Genomic DNA, 8,171 nt, shown 5'->3' with positions numbered 1-8,171 from the left:
GTCTCGCTCGGTCAGGTTGCCCTTAGTTTTATGTGAACTACTTGTATATCAGTGTGCTCCTGCTTTCGTTGTGGTGGCTGTAGCTCCAGAGGTTTCGTCGGGGAATTTTAGAAAGGTAAATGCTAATAAGATCCATTCTAATTGGTTCAATTAATCCGGCTTAATGCAATGCTAATTGTGAAGTATTTTTTTTGTCGCCGAGGCAATTTAAATTTCTAAGTCAATGACGGCACAATTTTTTTTTTACTTCTACGTGTCCCTTAGCCGTCATAGTTGTTAGCATAAAAAGAAAATCATTGCTAAGCATTTCTTATTGTTTAATGCATGAATGTATATAAACTAATGACAATTGGTGGTGGCGCATGCCTACTAATCGTCGAAAGAACTACTCGTTCTTTTGAAGTTAGCTCTTGATAACTCTGGTATATTTCACCCAAAGTTTCATTACACTTATTTGTAACTTAACAAGTCTGGGCATAGGTATTTGCGCTGTAAACCCAATTTCTGCTCAAATGTTTGCTTGATACTCCAAACCTCAGAGGGAGCCCAGGTATCTGTTACAGCGAAGTGAAATTGGCCAAAATATTTTTTATGTGAATTAAAATAAACATCCAATAGAAATTAGATAGGAAATTCATTGCAGTCCTCCATAAAATCTGTCTTCATCCTATAGGAACGATATAATATGTTCTTTTGCGTTACTTTCTCAAGAGTAACTCGTAGCGGTGGGCCGTTTTATGGCTAATTAATTAGCGACTAGTTGATGCCCTGGTGATCGAGTTCGTCGTCTAACCCATGGAATCATGTTACCGCACGGTGCCTGGCCTTGTCTGTCCCTCGTCTTATGGACGACCAAGGCTGAATCTTTTGAGGCATCGCGATATAGCGGGCATCAGTAGGATACATAGTTTTGTGTTGTGGACGGAAAATATCCTTGGAAGGCATGGGTCAGTGACGGTTAGGCTGTATAAGAGTATAGTGGGGTGTTCAGGGGCCTCGAATGAATATAAAGAAGTAAACGCGATTCATAGGAATTCGAAAAATGGCTCCATTTTTTCCATAGAACACTAGTATGCCACTGTTCATATTCATCAAGTCACTGTTATTCGAACCCTTAGGAGTGTAATAATTACACAAGAAAGTTGCAAGAGGAAGATAAGAGAAAGTATTACCCATATGGCCAAATAATTATAGTTTATAACCTTTTCTATAGGATTTGATCTAGTGCTATGATGAAGAATAGTTTATAACATGCATTTTATCTAAAGCTCCTGAAGTTCAAAAGGTTCGAGATTTTCTGGGTTGGTTCGCAGCGGTGTTCCAGTCGTTAGTTGTGCCAATTAATTGTTTTAATAAAGAATTATACGGATAATGTACTATCATTTGTAAAAACTTGTTGGCAATCACCGAAAACTGACGAAAGGTGAAAGCGCTCGTAATGTTGGCGTCAAATGACTCATGCTGTTCCTGAGCGATGCAATTTTTTTCTTTCGTTCTTTTGCTCCGACAGATAAGCCATAGCAATCTACTCGCCAACACATTGTTAAATATATAGTCAAGGTTAGCATATTCAAAGCTTATTACCAGATTTGATTTGGCATGGGCAATCGGTAAGTGGGGTAGTGCTCGTTCATTAGCTCTCTTAAATTCACGCATCCAATCAGCCCTACGCATGTTTATTTGCGGCGTCAAATCGTAAATTTATTCTTTTCTATTGTTTGGTTATTACAACGGGGTACCTTTGAGCTTCGTTTTGTGGAGGAATATACTGAGACTTCCATAAACGGTTTGATTGCATCTGGAACCATGGGCATCAAGCGGAATCGGCGATGGGTTTTGGCAAATGGAATCGATAAAGAAAAATTTGAAAAACAAGGTTTCATGACCACGCTGTTGCTTCTGCTATGGAGCGATTCGATTTCGCATAGTAAATATTGTCCCCTCAACATGTAGACAACCCATCGATTTTAATTACTGAAGTCTGGATGCGTCATTGAGTTGCAGAACTCAAGCTAAAGCCCGCCATATCCAAACCGAGAACATTCCAAGTCATCAGCCGGATTCCAGAAGCAAGTAACGTCCCTGTGTCGATCGCGTCGTGGTTTAATTGGTGGCCTTCCCTGTTAAATATTCCTTCACCAAAGGCCAGTGCGTAGTAGAGGCTCGTTTAAACTAATTTTTTGCCCTCTTGAGTTCCATATCATCACATCCTGTGGTAAGGACCGCATTAAGTTGAACGAGCTACTGCATTATGTGCGGTCTAGTACCGTCCTTAGAAAGTACGTGAGGAGAATTTTCTACGATGCGAACTAAGGGGTATTTGCTGGTCATGACAGTAGGTAATTTGACCGAAGCAGCTCATGTTGCGTTTTGCGTAGTTTCAAAGGCGATTATAATCAATTATCAGTTAATATTTTTCTCTGCGGGAGTTAAGGGCGTCGCTTATAAGATTCATCTTGAACCCGAGAAACAACTAGTTGCTTATGTATCATGTCGTCCGTCATTCTACCTATTTCCAGCGGGTATCAATCTGTAAACGGCCGCTCCGTCAATCATATAATGCGTCCGCATTTTCAATAAAAGCCGTCACTAATTGCATTTAATTAATTTGAGAAATGACGCTGTGTTGAGGATGAGCAACGCAGAGCAGATGTGCGAGGACAGCAAATAGGCACGAATGAGTTTAAGCTTGCATGAAGATTTTTCTACCCTCGGGTGTCTGCCTCAGCCTAGAGACGCTATCGCTTATGTGCAAATATTCTATCATTAACTAAGAAACCATCTCAGTTATTCGATATCTTATATTTTGTATGTTTTTCCCTCTTTTACAAAATCACGAAATAATATTTTTTAATGTGCAATTGTTATATGTAGGTAGAATTTATACGGCCTACATTTTTTTCGTATTATAGTTGTTCCGTAATTAAATTCTTGATGATTTTCTTTAAATAGTGTGGTTGTCCATTGGGTAGAGCGCTGGGTCTGGACTTGGAAACGAAACCCTGAGGGTTTCGTTTCCAAGTGATCCCTCTGGGCACCATCTGCTCCTGCATCCGAGCCGTGAGATTTTTCGGGTGCTAAATCTTCCTGGGAAACCACAGAACTCACAGGAAATAAGGAACTCGCTCCCCCCCCCCTCCCCCACCGTGATGTGTGAATGTCAGACGCTTTTGGGAGTAAGACGACTCTGCCCTCGCCTATCAAGCCAAAATACTGTTGATTGCGTTAGTAATTAAAAAAAATTTAATTCTTACGCTGTGGACCACGAGTCTTTGATAACTTCGGCCTTGGTTGTTTAATGCTAGCCTTAACTCACATTAGGGTGGAATAGGCATGGCTAGAGCAATTACGTTTCGTTCTAGCTATTGGACAAATGTAGGGCAATCGGGAAGCATCCAGTAGTGATTAATTGGCTTCAAATGTTTTCGTTGAGAGCACACCTTGTTCAATTTGCGAGTCCACAAGTCACGAGCTAACCTATTTTGCGAATACTCGATCATTGTTGATCATGCATTGCTTTTATTGATGTGTGCTCTTATGGCTGCTAAGTACTGTAAGTAGTCAATCGTGCTGTCATACTCCTGGGAGAACTTCCATTTAAGTTTGCTGTGAAAATACCTTGCTGTGTAGTCTAAATAAATGTTCCTCAAGGAACAGGTTGGCAGCCGATTGGGAGCAAAAGGGGGATTGATTGGGATCTCGAATGAGCAGAAAGGATGAGGGGAGGTGGGAAGAGCGACAGATGACTACAGAGGGAAATTGAATCGTAGGGCAAATATGGACGGAGATCATAGTAGATGGCGCCAATAGTTGGTACGTGGTCGTCGAACACATCAACTTTTGGCGCCATCGTTAATATACGCCTTCTGTGCCTCAAACTATTTCCGATATTTAGGAATCCTTAAATTAAAATTTTATCCTTAAATTTTAATATATATGTTAATAATTTTATTAGGTAATGTTACGATTTAGGCAGGTTTTGGATGGACACAACGGCCAAATTCATATATGGTGACTCCTAATGCAAGACAACCCAACATCCTGCCCAACAAGTCCCTCTTTATCTGTGTGTACTACCTTCCTCCCTTCATACCATCCAACATCCCTTTCCTCGTTTGCCTAACATTCTCCCCTCTATTACATTCTTCAACATCTTATTGCCAATCTATATGCCCTATATCCATTTTTCCCGCCTCCATATGATTTCTTCCAACAAACCCCTCTCCTCCCCACCATACCTGGCACTCCCTCATTTGTTTTCCTTTCGGTCCATTTCACCTTCTCCATCCTTCTCCGCAACCAATTTTAAAAGCTTCCAATCTACGTCTCTCCTGTTTCTGTGGCTACGTTTCCGCGCCGTACTTCACTAAGTTTCATATCAAAGTTTTTACGAGTCTTTTCTTAATCTCCTTACTCTCATTAACTCCCTCCTCCTTGTGAAAGCCTCTTTGCCAAGCGCAAACCTAACTGATTTTACGAATTCCCCGCCCACTTTCATTCCTACCTCCAGTTCTTCCCATGCATCTTTAATCATTTCCTCTACATACAGGTTGAACAGCAACGGTGATAATGGGCAACCCTGCCTCACACCTCTTCCTAACACTGCCCATCCGGACTCTCCGTTCCCCACTCCCACCTGAGCAGTCGGAGGCATGCACAGGTTGCGGACTAGCCTCCTTTCCCTCCAATCTACACCTATTTTCTGTGATGTACTCATTAGTTTTTCCCAATTCACTCTATCAAATGCTTTTTCGAAATCAACGAAACGGGCAAATACATCCTGATTGCATTCTATATTCCACTCGATTAGTGATCGCATTACTGCCATGGCATCACGCGTACCTCTCCCATTCCTAAACCCAAACTGATCCTCCCCTGAGTAATCATTTGCCCTGCTCTCGATCCTTTTGTTGCTGATCCTGAGAACAACTTTAGCTGCTTGGGAAATCAAATTTATTGTTCTGTAGTCCTCACCTGATGTAGCCTAATTTTTTTCGGAATAGGAATTAACACTGATCTCACAAAGTCTTCCGGCCAGATTCCTTCCTCAAAGATACTACGACTCAGTTCATATATAATCTTCCTCCTACATTATCCATAAACATTTAAGTGATTCCGGAGGAATGTTGTCTACCCCCATTTTTATTTGATTTCATCTCCCTTAATGCTCGTTTATCTCATCGTCGAGTATGCTTGGACCTAAGCTATCTTCCTCTACTACCTACTCGACCTATGTTCTCTTCTTATGTCTACCTTGTCTGGAACCCAATATTCCACTCTTATCTTATTCTCCGCGAAGAAAAATCATCCATGTCGGCCACAGCATGGGTAATGAGAAGTTTCATGCGCGTGTATTTTGGACGGAGTGATAACTCAGTGGGTAGGGAGTTCGATTATTGACAGGAAGACGGTTCTGTTCTGTGTATTTGTTTGTGGGCACACTCTGGCCAACCGAAGGCCGGGGATTTTCGAGCACCACGTCGTCTTGAGAAAATCTAAGGAAAATCGTAGGAAAATTGGGGACTCCCCTCCCCGTGTCCCGTGTGTAAATTTTAAACGTTGTCGGCCTTGCAATAATAGTACAAGTAAGCGCAGAGCTCGTATGTAAACCAAGCTTCAGGTGAATTATTGTATTAATTATATTTTATGTAAGGAGGCATGAAAATGGGCTGAAAGTATAAAAGAATGAAGAGATGAATTTAAAATCATTATTATAGGTAGTAGTCTACAAGGGTGGGGGAAGGTTTTAGTTAGACATTGGGACTACGAACCTACCTAGCTCAGGTTACTAGGTTAGCTAGATACCTAGCTCTTAACTAACGACACGAAATATCCTTAGACCCTTATATCCAATAGCCTATTCTTTATCGCTGCATGCTTTTTACCTCCCTTAATTCCAGCCTAAATGCCTCTCATTTTCCTCCCCCTACCTCGCTTTCTCGACATAACCCCTCTATCACCGTCTTCAGCTTCCCATTGCTTCTCATTATATCCTGCATCCACTTTTCTTGTCTTCCTCGAATCTCTCCCGGCAACCGCCTCTTCCCCGGCCATGTTTGAATTAAAATCGACGGCCCGTATTTCGGAAAATCCGATATTTAAAAAAAATAGAATGATTTCTTTCTGGTTGTTTCACAAAAAATAGTTTTATTAAGACCTAGGTTTCGTTGCAGCTTAGCATCTTCATCTGAAGATGTGACGGAGTAACTGAGCCTAGGTTGTAATAAAACTATTTTCAGTGAAAAAACCAAGTTTATACTTTCATTGTGAAGGATTTCCACCATGCTACGCCTGAAACTGTGTTATTTATAGTGCGCTTTCTTTCCCATTGTATATTTCACCACATGGTTTAGTTGTGAGATAAGTTGTTTGACCGTAAAAAGGATTGTAATAATCATTCCCGTTTCCTGAAGATTGATGTTTTCCTAAGTATCCAGCGCTCATTGCTGTCAATACTGAATGCACTTCGTTTAAATTAAATCTCTCCATAGACATAGAATCACGGCGAGAGGAAATACAACTTGCTATAGAGTAATTGAGAAATGTGGGAAGCATTTTTGTGAACTAATGGTATAGGCCTGGTCCCCTGCTGCCTCAAATCGTATTTTCACAACCATTACTTTGAAATTCAATTGCATATTTGTACGGTCATGGTATTACTTTACCTTGGAGGAAAAATTGTTTTAGAATATTATTGGAACACATGTTGTGAAATTAAACAAATATGTTGAAACACATTAAATTGGTTTATTTTTTCTTCAGTACTTAGGAGATTAGTTTCACTAGTAATTGCGCAGTGCCGTCTTTGCTAATGAAACAATTGAAATCCATTGTTCGTGAACAGTAATAATAAATCTTGCGTGAGATACCTCCCGAATCCCTTCACCCCTACCATCAGCATCCTCTTAAGGAGACGAAATGGTAAGACCCTCCTTCCCATTAAAGCCTTTCATAAGTATAACACAATACAACTCCTCGTCCTCCTCCGACACGTCACTTTTTTTCAGCTCCGTTCGGAATGACCGAATAATACGATCGTCGAAGGCTCGAATAACTTCGTTGGCATAGGTTGGGCTGTGGTAGTGTCCTAGAGTGAGTCTGGTTAGAAAACTACAGGCGAACCGAAGTTCGATCTGAAAGTTCGGAGTTCAATACGTGACGTATTCGCTATCGTGATGGTATGACGGCGGAACCGGTTCGGAAATCATCAGGTGATATACGCTATTGCGTCGACTTAAATATCGAATAATAAAAATGGAGTTATGAAGTTAAAAATACGCAATACATGGTGGAATATCCCTGAAAGATTAAACAGAAAAGTGTCTGCGTGAAGTCTATTAAAGATTATATTGTTGAAACATTTACCAAGAATGGACCCGCTGCTCAAGCTCATATTATTTTCTTAGCATGATTATATCTGTCGATCGAATCACGCTAAAAATTATACGTTAGGAGTGTATTTCTTGAAATGTATTGATCCTTCTATTGAAGCGAGGTATAGCGACAGTTTCGTTATGGGAGCACCTGCACCAAGCACCGAGGTATACTCCAAATGGGATTCCTTCCCCATGAACAAGAACTACTTCAAATGCTGCCATAGCTGCACAGAAAGCGAAGTTGGTTAAGTTTGATTTTAGGGCTATTTCGCGGAAAATCATGAAAAGCTGCTATACAGACACATTAATGAGCAAATAATCTCGATTTTCCATTGAATAACGAATTTTTTTTACAAGATTTCGATGTATAGCATCAACTGCTGGCGCACGAGCCGCATCTGCCTCTCGAAGATGCATACAGGTACATAGTAAATTGAAGTCTCTTCAGAAATGAATTCGTCAAATGATAGAAATGTACTGGTTGGTCATTAATATGATACGATGACACCCAATCACGCCTAAAACTAGGGTAATTTGAAAAATTCATGCTTATGTTCCTTATCCATAGAAATCCTTTCCTATTTGACAACTCGTTTCTTTATGACGGATAACCGCCCGTGGTTTGTAGTATTACTTGTAGCATTGGAATGCCGATGCCGGGTAACCCACCTCCAGCCTCCTCCGAAAACCTCCCTCTCTTATATGCCTTACTGCCTGTTGTTTTTTTTAGATTGAATTCTATTAACCGTTGAAACCATCCCAAGAAACATCCCGTACTGTCGAACCGGGGATTTT

General features: G+C 40.8%; 1 protein-coding gene across 3 annotated transcripts in view; it reads left to right on the top strand.

Moving 5' to 3' along the window:
- The window catches only part of LKRSDH (lysine ketoglutarate reductase/saccharopine dehydrogenase), a 97,181-nt gene continuing 89,010 nt past the window's right edge, over positions 1 to 8,171 (top strand). For all 3 annotated transcript variants that reach the window (XM_071594192.1, XM_071594193.1, XM_071594191.1), the window contains exon 1: positions 1 to 115. The gene's annotated coding sequence lies outside the window, so the exon portion shown is untranslated. The remainder of the gene's footprint in view (positions 116 to 8,171) is intronic.

Source organism: Hetaerina americana, unplaced genomic scaffold (assembly GCF_022747635.1).
Source record: "Hetaerina americana unplaced genomic scaffold, ioHetAmer1.1.p SCAF_6, whole genome shotgun sequence".
Taxonomy (NCBI): Eukaryota; Metazoa; Arthropoda; class Insecta; order Odonata; family Calopterygidae; genus Hetaerina; species Hetaerina americana.
Note: the sequence above shows the minus strand (reverse complement) of the source record. Positions and strands in the feature narration are given on the sequence as shown.